General features: G+C 33.2%; 1 protein-coding gene across 2 annotated transcripts in view; it reads left to right on the forward strand.

Annotated features, from left to right (window-relative positions):
- The first annotated feature begins 9865 nt into the window (after positions 1 to 9865).
- Positions 9866 to 13875, forward strand: part of LOC145660645 (uncharacterized) — a 53073-nt gene continuing 49063 nt past the window's right edge. The window contains exon 1 of one of the 2 annotated variants that reach the window (XM_081725947.1): positions 9866 to 10021. The gene's annotated coding sequence lies outside the window, so the exon portion shown is untranslated. Of the gene's footprint in view, positions 10085 to 13875 lie in introns of both variants that reach the window. The other variant, XM_081725956.1, reaches the window with a different exon arrangement.

Genomic DNA, 13875 nt, shown 5'->3' on the forward strand with positions numbered 1-13875 from the left:
ATTTCTGCTTACCGAAAGCAGTTAGCCAAGTCGTGATACTCTATCTCATGCACACTACTGTTCCTACATGTGTTATGGTAACTATAATCATTGGGAAGAAACCAGTGAAGGGACACAATATAAATAAGTAAATCAATCTCTGTAGCTGTGACAAAAGGTTTTAAAGATTTTAAAAATAATAACTGGGTTACCTTACTGAACATTAAGTTGAAAGAAGGAAAAGAAATAAAATAAATCTGATGAACTTTGTTTAAATAACCAATTAAGAAAATACACAACTGTTTGATTTACATAACCAAATATGTGCATTTATTGTTATTTGATGCAAAGAGTTTCTGCAAAATTGTACTTAAAACATTGGGAAAAGCGTTATTTTTAAAGATATTTTCGTAATTGTTAACTTTATAATCTCGCCAGAGAACACGCACCACTGTTCGCGCGTTCTAGCGTGTAAATTAAAGGAAGGGAAAACGTGGCGAAAAGTGATTTTCTAAATTTTGTAAAGTATAAGTGTCACACTACCCTTGGAAAATGAGATTTAAATAAAAATTAATGAAGTAAAAATGATAAATAAAAATATTGTAATAAGAGGTATGTTGTGGCGGAAAGATTTAAAACGAGGCTACCACTCACCGCATTAACGTTTTTCTCCTGGAGTACGGATTTCTGCTTGAAAATAGCGTTCTTTTGATTGTATTATAGGGGTGCAGCCTGTATACCGCCTCGCTTTATTAAGTATTTTTGCCATAATAAAACGTGTGGGTCACTTTTTCCACTCTATTATGCAACAACTATTCACAAAAAGACAAAATCAAGTTATCACCTCTAGCAGTAAGCCAGAGACCTTAATCTAACAATTATCCAAAGTAACCTAACCTAAATTTAGGAAATTACTGTTGTATCGCAGGATCAATTTGAAAATCGAAAAAAATGTAAATACCGTTGAAAGAAGTTTTAGTACATTAAGACGTGTTAAAACTTCGTTAAGATCTAACATGTCTGAAGAACGATTAACAGAATTATGCATGATTAGTCTCCATCGAGTTGTACAACCGAACAAAATAGAATTTATATCTGCTGTGTTGGATGCGTTCGGAAAAGAGCCAAGACGTGTACAATTTTTGTTTAAAAAAACGCATATAAAGTATTGATTGCTTATTATTCGTGTGCTATGTGAATCTTGTTTTAATATTTATTAGAGTAATTTAGATGAAGCAAATTCAGTTTTTTTTTACTAACCACGTTACTTTGAAAAGAGCCATTATCAAACAAACTCTCCAGATATGCAGAATTTCTGCATTAGTAGTACCGGTACTTAATTAACTCTGATTCAAGGTTCGGCTCTGATTCATGTAATGAATAATAAAGGATAGAAATTCGTACTTCAAATCAAACTTAGTAAACAATTTAGTTGTGTGAGTGAAATCTGAGATGGTTTTAGTTACCAAAAATATGAGTTGGCAGACTGATAGTGATCTTTATTGTGATAATCCTGAATGTGGTCTCTCCTGCCATTGGTAAGTAATATATACTTTATTCTTTTAAATATTCTGTTCAGCGTTGATAAAAATTAATGTTCTCTTATATGAATAAAACGTATTTCCATTTGACTCGAAGTGCATATGTCACATTGACTTGTTAAATAAGAAGAGAAAGAAATACATTTAAAAGAGGACTCTGGGAAAGGTAGTGCTACGTATATAGATTAATTTTATGTAATCCATTTTTTCATCTAATTTCATTTCGTATTTGTTGTCTTTCTTAGTTTTACAATAATAATAGTCCCTATAATCAAAATAAATAATATTTTCATGTTTTGTAGTGATAGAAAAGGGAAAATGCTACTAAAAGGAAGCAGGGGTATCACTTTAGATCATTTCAGATTTGGCTTGGGGGGAGGGAGGCCCTCACCGACATAAGATTTTCACGGGTTTTACTAGTATATTAGTAAACAGTTGAGTAAAGTATATTGTTTCTCAAACTCAGGGAGGGGAAATTGCCATCTGCCCCCTGAAAAGAGGTCATGACTTCTTTACCGAAAGTACGGGAGCACATTAAATGGTTAAATATCTTTCTCAATCCTCCAGACCACAATTACTTCGATTTTTATCTTTCTCATAATAAAATAATAATAATAATAATGTTTAAATATTTAAATGTTTATTAGGGACAAACAGCTACAGCCACAAAGTGCCCCCAAGAAGGATTATACAAATATAGGGCGCTTACATTTAAACATAACATAAAAATGAAACATGCAAAAAAAATACATGCAATGGGTATTACAGATGAACATACAATGAAAATCATAATGAAAAAACAAATAGGCAGAACTATCATCTCAAGTACATCTCAAACAAAGTACACCCAGTCATGAGACTAAAATAATAACATATTGATATGAGTATACAATAGGAAAAAAGTACATAACATATTAAAAAGGAACATACGTATACTCAAAGTTACAAATGAAAATACATGAAAATCATAAAAGAATATAAGTGTAATTTTTAAATCAATTGACACCTTAATTAAAGTACACTCATTCAAAAGACAGAAATGAAAAATAATAAAATAAATTTACCAAAGAATACAAAATAAGCATATGGCATATAAAACTCATAACCAAGATAATAAAAAAAGAAGTGTAGTATCCAAAAAAGGAAGCAAGAATAAAAGAGAAAAGATGATAGGAAAAGAGAAAGCAAGTTAAAAGAGAGAACAAGAAAAACAACCTAAAAAACTAATTTAAAAAATTCTCAAATGGCACCTTACAAGTTAAAGAGAAAAAAATATATATCCTTTAGAATTTTAATTAATTGTGAACGAATTTTAATAAAATTACTTTGAAAGATATCTATAGCATAGTAATACTTATTGGCTGTATCTATAGTTTTATAAATTGAACATTTCAGGGTAGGAACATTCGAAAAAAAAGGTACAAAATTTCTAACATTGCGATATGGAATTCTTATTTACCATAGACCATCAATGGAAAAGACACCTTGAAGAATATTATGAAAGAAACTCAAATCAAAAATACTCCGCCTATAGTTAGAGGTAACAAATAAAGCTCTTTAGATATGCAAGACAAACTCATATCTTTGAAGTTTTTAAACTTCCATCGTAACCAAGCCAAAAAATTGTTTTGTACAGATTCTATAGCATTTGCAAAATACTTAGTTTCACTATTCCAAATAACAGTGCAGTATTCCAAATGGGATCGCACGTTGCAAATGTACAAAGTCTTACAGGTGTTGACATTCGAAAAATTACGGCATAGACATTTTAACATAGCTAAGTTCTTCCTAGCCTTAGAAGTTATTACCTGTAAATGCTTATTGAATAATAACTTGTTATCCAAAATTATTCCTAAATCCTTGACATAGGCTCCAAAATCGATTCTCTATTTACCGACTGTGTAATTATACAAAAGAAAATCAGTTTTCCTTGAGAAAATTATGCCTTTAGTTTTGCTAATATTCAAAGGCAAAAAATTTGTTTCAGACCACTTGACCACTAATTCAATATTATCTTGTAAAGTTACTTGATCTTGAAATGTTTTAATTTTTTTAAAAATTTTTATGTCATCGGCATACATAAAATATCTACAATTTAACTTCTCAGGTAGATCATTTACATATAACAAAAACAACAACGGACCAAGATTAGAGCCTTGAGGCACACCAGATGTTATATTATGAATAGAAGACATATAGCCGTTATACCTTACTTTGAATTTCCTATTATTTAAGTACGAATCTAGCCACTTTATTATTTGATTCGATAATTTGTACTTATACAACTTACTTATTAATAAGTGATGAGGTAATTTGTCAAAAGCTTTGGCAAAATCAAAGTAAAATATCATCTGTCTGACCACCCGATTGAATAACAGAAAACAAACTATGTACCGTAAGAGACACTTCTACTTTTGCCGTAAATTTCCATATGGGTGCACCATCCAGAAGTGTCCCTTACTGTACAAAGCATGCCAAATTTGTAATAACTGATTTACCATTTATAAACCAATGTTGATTTATATCCAACTGATCACGTACAGCATTATACAAGTAGTTGTACATTATTTTTTCAAAAATTTTAGGAATAACATTCATTATAGATATTGGTCTATAATCGTTAATTTTGTCACCTTTAGTCTTAGGTATTGGTGTTACGGCTACAATTTTCCAGGCTTCAGGATAAATATTTTCATTTTAACTCCAATTAAATAAAGATGCTAACACTGGTGAGATTACCTCAGCTACACCTTTTATAAAAAAACAGGTATTCCATCTATACCTGACGCAGATTTAGTCTTTAAGGATTTAATAGCATCTCTTACATTTCTAGTTGTAATAGGATGTATTTTCGTTTCACAGAAAGTTTCTGATGATGTTGAATAATTATTTGTATTGCTAATATTTGAAAATGTCTGGTAGACTGATGCGAAGTACTCTGGAAACAAATTTGCCAACGACTCGCACTCGGTAACCAAAAATCATTTACTACTATTCCAGTTGCAGTCGTGTTATTACCCTTAGATACGTATCTCCAAAATTTCTCAGAATTAATTTTTAATTGATTTTCCATTTTAATATAGTGAATACGTTTGTCATCTTTTAACTGTCTTAAAAGCCTTGCGGTAGTTAGCAAATGATAAATAGTCTTCATGTTTTAGTGTATTTTTATACTTTTTGTGTGCTAAATTCTTTGCTTTTAATAAGGAAACATATTTTTTTGGAGTACCAACAAGGATATTTAGATATTCTTGGCCTAGATTTCGGAATATTTGTTTCCATAGCTAACACAATTGCTTTTTTCAGAATCAACAACAGCTTCATTTACACCTGGTTTTAACAAGATATTATACCAATCTATATTAGCCAGTTGTTGATATAATGCATAATAATCACCTCTAACAAATTGAAAACGTTCAGAAAACTTATTTATTTTACAACCTTTAGGTAAAAACACAATGATTTCAATCGGGTAATGAAAAGTATCAGGATAGACCATGCACTGATTGTTTTTTCTTGACATAGAAGTAGTATTTGTGATAACAAGATCAAGAGCAGAAACTGAAGGTTCTACACACAGGTTAGTATTTTCAAAAAAAAAAAAAAAAAAAAAAGACAATTGCTGAAACTTCAATTTGGAGTAGTAATGTATTCCTGGAAGCTGTTCATTATTTAACCAATCAACTTTGGATATATTGAAATCTCCAAGAATCAATATATCATTTTCCAAAGGATTTAACTCAGTGGCGGCTAATGTTAGTGTTGCAGCGTTGCGCAACGACCAAGGTATTTTAAAAAAAATTATTATCAATAGTAGTAAAGAACAGAAAGAATACTTTTTAATATTCACATATATACACTTTAAATAACATATTTTTTACTTCTGTAACTGTCCGTTCCGTTAATCCGTTTTAAAAAGCGAAAAATAATCCGTCACAGAGTCTCTAATTTATATTGTGTTGCAGCGAGCATACAACGACCAGATTCCTTCAGCGCGGCAATTGGAGCAAATGTTAAGTCTCCTGTCCACTATCTCGGAAGTTAAAGGGACTGGTCGTTGCAGTGCTTCTGCAACACAGCACGGTTTCCAGTGAACGAGAAGGATTTTCGCGCTAAATAAGAGGTCTGAATTTTCTTTCACTAACAATTAACAAATGAAATTTGTTTTTATGCATTCATATTTTTAAATTACGGGACCACACTGAAGCAAATCAATATAATGACAATTTAAAAAAGTGATTGCAGAATTACAAAATAAGAAGGGAAATATCTAGTAGAGGAGAAAACAAATGAAAGACCCACATTTACAAGTTAATTCTTAGCTTATAATGATAATGATGGCTTCTTCAACAGTAATTTGTGAATCAAATATTAATAAGTCAGTATGTAGAATCGCTCCCCCCTTCCCCTCTGGGGATAGTATTTTAGTATAAAAATATTTCTTTTATAAAATAAGTGTATTTTATAACCTTGGTAACTTTCCACATAAAACTGTTTGATGGGAAACGCCAGATTGAATTTGGGACTAGTTAGCAATGCTCAGGGACGTAGCTACGAGGGGGGGCACCGAGTCCGGACCTCCCAAAAATTTTGAAACTCGACTAACATTTGTAGACTTTCTTAACGAACTATACTTGTTTAACAGAAAAATGATAGATGTAGGCTAAATATTTTATTTTACACCTCATCATGTACTTCTTTTCTTATAAAAATAATCATTCTATCATTTTCTCTAAAAATATAGGTAACAGTAAGTAAGAATTACTTATCGTCTTTTCGGGTGCAGTATAAGCCAGGTTCCATATTATGTAGACGTATTGGACCTCCCTCAAATTCTTTGGACCCCTCCCAGTTAACATTTCTGGGTATAGAATTGGCAGTGCTGTTTGTTTTGATGTTCTTTGATTTTTGGCTTGTGTTATATGCTTATCCTTCATCTGGCGGGTTTCGAGGTTTCCTTTCCAGAACATATCACATTGATAAGCATTGTTTCGCCTCATGTTGTAGTATATTGTGTTCATCGTGCATTGCGTAACAATCAAGACGGATGATTTGGAATCTAGTTTTTTTTCTTTTACGCACATGTGTGTGTGTGTTGATGTATGAATATGTGACATTCGGAATTCATATACCAGTACCTCTTTTGTACTGGCTGTTTTGGTTTTTAATTATTAGATTTAATTTTATTGTGTGTTGAATTTTATTGAATTCTGTAAATGACCTACAAATTCTGAATGAATTGTATACTATGACTTCTGTAAATAACTTACAAAAAACATTGACCAGCTTTCAACTGAGGAGGAACAATTTGCAATTAAGGCTTAGACAAAACAAGGAAAGGGCAATTCAGAAGAGTGTTCAAAAATAAATCCAGTTTAAATTTACATCAGTAGTGTTGTTTGCACCATATACATTTCCTCAATTTATTTTAAATTTTCCTGGATAAACTGTGAATAAAGTGTGTTCAATGGACATTTTTATAACACTAATCTCTGCTACGAACTCTCTTCAGTCAACGCTGAAGAAGAATTCGGATCACTGTCAGGGACTGAGTTTGCTAGAATGAATCGTTCGCAATAATCTAGAAAAAATATTTAGTGAATCTACAAATCTTCTGAAATTAATATTAACTGTACCTATGGCGTCAGCAAAAGACGAAAAGTTTTTTTCCACATGAGAATGAATTGACACTTTCAAGGAATTGAATGTCCCAAGAAATGTTATCACCATTGGTTATGCTTTCCATCGAAAAAGACCTGACAATAAGAATACCAGAGTTCAACCAGTATGTATTAAACAGATTTGCTCCAATCAAAGAGAGGAGAATGAAGTCTAGTAATTAAGGTGATTAATAGGATAAAATGTTCTACATTTTTTATTTTTTAAAAACAGAATTTTATTTAATTTCACGTTTTACATAGCATTTGCATCTAAAGTTATGCTGATTAGTCAATGAGTTAACTTTATATCTTCTGTCTCTTATCGTTCGTACTGCAACACCCGAAACCACAATCCACCGGCCGCCACTGATTTAACCTACTAGAAATATGGTTCAATTAATTTACAAAATTCACAGGGGAAAAAGTTGGTTGAAAATGAACACACGATATTAAGAGATTCTTTCCAGTATTACATTTTAGTTCAATCCACAGACATTCACTTATAAGTTCAAGATCAGGCCTGCGATTCACCATAAAGTTTTTTTCTTATTGCTATCAAAGATCCACCACCTCTTTGACATGACTCTTCACTATATAATCTGTCGGCTCTAAAACATGTATAGGTATCTGGGAAATAATCGTAGACTCTATGAATATCGGATAACCCAGTTTCTGTTACTGCAATTATATTATATTCACAGTCAGAAATCGAAGAGAAAAATCACTACTTTTAGTTCTAAGTCCACGAACATTTTGATACCAAATTTTAAGGTTTAGGTTCATCATGCTTAGTAGAGAATTATGATTAGTAACTTCGCCATAATTCCGCAATCTACCATAGAAAGGACCTATGAGAATACCTGTAGGCCACACTTTAGGATCGTTAATTCGGGAAAAATCTGATTCATTCACTTCTATATGAAAGGAAGAGTAAGAATTATGTTTGGTCTTCAATCTGGTACAAACCACTTCTTTCACATTGAATTCCTTAACAATTCTTTCAACTTCTTCACTAGTAACTAACGGGTTGAGTCTTGTTACGAACAGTGCTTTTCTTCTTGATTTGGATACTAGGTTTGAATTACCTGAGCCACAGCCAACGGTGAGTTTCCTTGGTTCTCTCCGAGAATCCGGCAAATTGTTAGCTCTCAGAGCTTGAAATGGTTTATTATTTTTGGATATTACTTGGATATTACTTACAATAATAATAATAATAATAATAATAATAATAATAATAATAATAATAATAATAATAATAATAATAATAATAATAATAATATCTCCTGGAATGTATGCAACATACTAATTTTTATAGGGCTTGGAGTTTGTGTAATCTGGATTCCAACAAGAGAAAAATCATATAATAGCAAGCTAATCTTTTTGACCTCCCTCTGCGAAACTTTCTACGGACGCCTCTGTATGCTAGTTCTTGCAGGTTGATTTTTCAATCTGAAGAACGAAAACTAGAACAAACAGAAGTCCCGAAAGCCGTTTTCGTGACAGTTAATGGGGCGTTTACACTTAGTCGATTTGCGTTCGATTCAGTTGAATTGACGTCACTTTCAACTTAATTGACCGTGTAAACGGGACTTCAACTTAATCGCTTGTTGATCGAAGGTGACTAATCGACTGGCAACTGAATTAAAAGACGTTCTATTTTCTGTGGTTGAAATAATTGAACACATCCATCAATCTGATTCGGCCTAGTTGCTTCGATTTAGTGGCAAATGCAGCGAGTCGATTTAGTCGTGCGACTAAATCGACTAAGTGTAAACGCCCCATAATTATTTCATTGTAAACCGGGACGTAGGCAACCCTATTCCTACATGCGAGAAAAGTTTCATCTACTTCCACGATTGTTCGGGGCCCTCCTATTTGGATGTTCTTAAAAAGTAATTTTTAAAAGGTGCAGTTTTACTATACGGATCCACAGATTGTAAAATGTACGGAAAAGTTTGGAGAAGTGTTTACTTTGAGCATTTTATGTCGAGAACGGGACCCAACGAAGCTCTGCGGGGCTTCTATCCCGTTCCTACTCCTACTGCTACTCCTACCTCTATTCCTACTCATATACTATGAATCCGTATAGTAAAACTTCTCTATGTGTTTAAACAGCACTTTCTTGATTTGAACTGGAAGAGGGGGTAGATTGTTGTAGAACTTTACCTCTTTTAGTTTCGTGTTATAGTGCCATGTAAAACACGACCCGCTCGGGAGAGTAATACTCCCGGAAGTACGTTCTTCCGCGCGCTACTCTAGCCAGCTGTTTTACGCGCTATCCTAGCCAGTTGTTTTAAGTTGGTCACAAAATTTATATCATGAAGTACAAGGGGAGCAAAACGAGCCCTATATCATGGAGTACAAGGGCATAAGTACTACAACTACTTATATGCACAAAAGTAAATAAATCACTTTTTAAGTATTATTTTCATATTATTTTAATTTAATAAGAGTTATAAAAATGTTAAAAAAATGTTTAAAACAAAAATTTCCTCGGGCCGGGTTTGAACTCACGCCAAAAGAGACTTTTATCACTAGCATATACCGCTAGCCCACTCGGCCACCAAGGCCGACAGCAGCAAGTGTTTGATTTTTGCTATTTTAATGCAACGTGGCAAGAAGTGGATAATGCCAACCAATCAGAACTGTGTTTCTCGTTTCTACTTCCGGGAGCATTACTCTCCCGAGCTAGTCCTTGTAAAACTGGTATAGAATTCATTTCTTTGTCTTTCAGTTTGGTACTATTTTTCAGCCAACTCCAGAGCTAGGACTATGGCAACACTGAAGACAACACTAATTACATACATATACACTTGTTAGGCTTTGTGGGATAAATTAAAGGTAAGGTTATCTAAGAGAGAAAATAGTGAGAAAAAAGAATGCAATTGCTACAAATTAGAAAATGTAAGTGTAACATTTATTATATTACAAAAACAAGAATTAGTTATGTAAGAAAGTTATTTATAAAACTGGTTTCACTATTTACGATCTTTAAGCTGTGACTACTATGAAAAATTACTGAATCAATTGGCGATGAAGTAAACAAAACAAAAAGCATCGCAAATTTAAATTATATCTGCCACATTTTTATCGTGCAGGTCAAGTTATGGCACATCATTCGAAATAGTTGTTCGTTCTAATTCATTTTATGGTTGCGTAGTGATGAAGTATGAACTTTCGTTAGCAGGAGATGCACCCTTACACCCTTAAATATTTTATCTTAGAAGAAGAGTTGTATTATTGGTTGCAGATTAACTGTAGGAAGTTTGAGTATAAAACGAACCAATTTTAAAACAAATCATAGTGTAACAGGTAGTTACGAAGGCTTAAGTTTAGAGTTGCCCCTCCAGTTTCAAACCTACAAAAGAACTACTTAATATATTAAAAAAAAAAAAAAAGTTAGATTTTCATGTTCAGTCCAGTTTGAAGGTGCCCTTCCACTTTGCAACATACAAAAAGCAGTGCTTAAGATATTTCAAAATATTAAAAAATTGTTAAATTTCGCTTGGGAAGTTTCTAGGACGTAGGTCCCCTTCACAACACACAGTATTGCCGAGCGAGCGAGAGCGAGTGAAGGCGGGTTGGAAGCCCCGCAGGGCACGTTATTTTCTACCTTTATTACAACTGAATGGGGAGGAAAACTAGTGTTCTAGAACCCTGCCTTTCACTTACCTTCAGAACTTCTGCACTACTTCTATCAGAAAATCATGCACGATGTGATGACATCCTCTTCTCTCTTTGAACAAATATTCCGCTAAATAACCAAAGTTTTCCAATTTCTTTCCCATTACAGGTATACAATAGCGTTATGTTTCGCTAAGGGCTTTCGATCCCCTGGGTATGGACAGACAGATGTTCCCCATCTAAAATCTCGTTATTTTTTTCATGTACTCGAAGCTCACTATGATTAGCTCGAAGATGTCTGAAACCTTCGTTATTCAGACAGTCATACGACTTAAAACAGTCAGAGATTATGGTTGTTCTGGGTAATATTCGATTTCTTAGTATGTTTAGTAAAGTTTCCTCGTCTCTTCTTGGTACTGGCAATACAAAGAACTTTCCTTCCGGACCACGTTCCACGCCACCAAATACCCACTGACCGTCCTCTCGTCGCCCTTTGTTGAATTCCTCATTTATTTCAAACTACTTTACCAAGACCACCGATGTTCGTTGAATTTCTAATCGCCCAGTCAACATACACTTCCCTACAATAGTTACACCAATCCACTACTGTTGCTGAGGACAAAATCAATTCATGCATTATAAATGCTTGTTTGTCTCTTTTTAAAAGGCACCACAGGACTACGAACAACAACACTTTGTCCAAAGGTAACATTAATCTTTCGAAAAATGTTCCCTTCGTTGCCACCTTTTCCCACATACATTTTCACCCCGTACTCTTGCATTACAGCGAAAACGATACGTTCCCCCACGTTTGTTGATTCTCACATTTTTCCCGCAGTTTGGACATTGTGTTCTTAACTTCAGTACTCCGTGGCCTTCACAAAAATTTAACAGATTTTCTTCATTATTTTTGTACGTTTCTGCAAAACTGAGTGCAGAAATATCGCATCCGTTACACCTGTTAGTACTAACTTCCACGTATCTTTTCTCGTATTAAACATAACTCTCCTGCCAAACTTACAGTCCCAAACATCAAATTAAAACTTCAAATTATCATTTCTTACCTCATTTCTCCTGTAAATTTATCTAATTTTTATAAAAAGCGGAGGGGTAACTCTAAACTTGTCACGAAAAATCACGAATACTTTCTAACCACGTGAGAACAGGAACGAACCTAGCTGGGCCCGAGCTTTAGCGTGGTATGCGCCTATAGGAGTCCCGTCAGCGATAGTGGGTGTTGCGTAAACTATTATCCTTACCCAAATAGTGTGCTTTCCGGCATTTGTGCTCTATCGCCAGACACATGAAAATAATTTTTTAAAAAAAGTAATGTGTTTGCATACATTTGGTTAGATTACATTATGTTGCGTTACATTACGCTAGGTTAGGTTTAGTTACAAGTTAGTTACTTTCGAAGCAGAGGAGTATACCCTTTTACAATTTGCAATTGGAAATTCTATTTGCATTTAACTACGGCCCTGAGATGTATGGCATCAAAACTACAGTGCAAAGAACACAAACAAACGTGTACTTTGTGGCTACATGTGGAATGTTAAGAGATAAATCCTCGTTAAAATACAGTTAAAAAACAACGAAGATTTTTGTAATATATTTGGTTTTAATTTTAGCGTATTTATGTTTTATGTTTTGCCATTATTCCTAATGAAATGCCTCCAGAGTTTAATTATTATTCTGTTCCAATTAAAGTTATTATTCTTTGCTGTATATAGTGCAGAATATGATAGAGAGCCTTCTTCAATTCAGGAATTGTGGAGGTCCTCTAAGCCTTCTCCTGCTGGTCCTCACGACAAATATTAAAGACTTACAATACCTGCTAGAAAACCAACGTTGCTTAGTTTCCTTTTCTTTAACCTCCTTTTTTTCGAAAAAGATAGACCTTGGTTAGTTTTCTTCTGAAAACATGATGAGTAACAGCGCCTGTGTGATTTGCATTGTGCTTAATCCCAGCCCCCGCGAAGTGAACTTTGTGGTGCACAAACACCGTGTGCGTGGGTTTTCTCGGGGTTCTTCCGTTTCTTCCCACTTTCTTCATTCCACCATTTCATTCATTACTTATCATTACCGTCTCCTTTAGGCTAACCGGCATAGCCGTGGAGCGTAGAATTCAAAGATTTCATTTCATTTGAGTTTTTTTTTTTTTTTTTATATAAGAATTACAAAAATAAATAATATTTTTGAAGTTTGTTGATAATAGTTGACTGATAGTTGTACGTTAGGTTAGTTCGCAAATTTGCACTTCTTAAACTTTTTCTAAATGCAACAGTAAACTGTAATAAACTTTACCTAGCATCTGACAATTTATTTATTCTATTTCATCAAAATTCCAGGAACTTTCTGAAGTGTCATTTCAGCTAGAAACTTTCTTCCGTACTCTCGATTAATATTGTAGTATGGAATTATGTACCAGTATTATTATTACTATTATTTTAACCTATCTTAATGTATCTCATTGTATTAACGTTTGCATGGAATTACAAATGTTTTAATTTAGAGACGTTTTTGTTCATTTCAGGTATTCCAAATAAAAAGAATTTGGAAATCTGCATTATTAATATAATTCGCTGTGATAGAAACAAGATAGAAAAATTAAAAAACAAAAATTGCTGTATCATTTTACAAATAACTAAGGAAATAAAAGAAACAAACTTATGTCCTAACGTACTCATGAAGAGTATTGTACTTTCAATAATACAAAGTCCGTTCAATAAAATAAATGACAAATTAAACTTTGCCTCGTTAATTTTTCATTTATGTTATAAAGTAGTCTCAGATTACATTTTTGCAAATTTAAGTCATCTCCTTTGCTATTCTTTACAATCATGTACAAGAACATTCAATTAATAAAATTTCGAGATTAGGCTCTATATTATGTCTGTTCGCTTCCATTTTCTAACTAAATAACGAACTCTTCATTTAGTTCTGCCATCAGTCACTAATTTGTGGATCAACATTGCTCGAGCATGATTACTTTCATGCTAAACATCCTTCTTATAGGATATAGGCCTTCCAGTATATCTTTATTCTTTGATAAATATTCATCTCTTTTACAT

This window comes from Thermobia domestica, chromosome 1, assembly GCF_964235325.1.
Source record: "Thermobia domestica chromosome 1, izTheDome1.hap1.1, whole genome shotgun sequence".
Classification (NCBI taxonomy): domain Eukaryota; kingdom Metazoa; phylum Arthropoda; class Insecta; order Zygentoma; family Lepismatidae; genus Thermobia; species Thermobia domestica.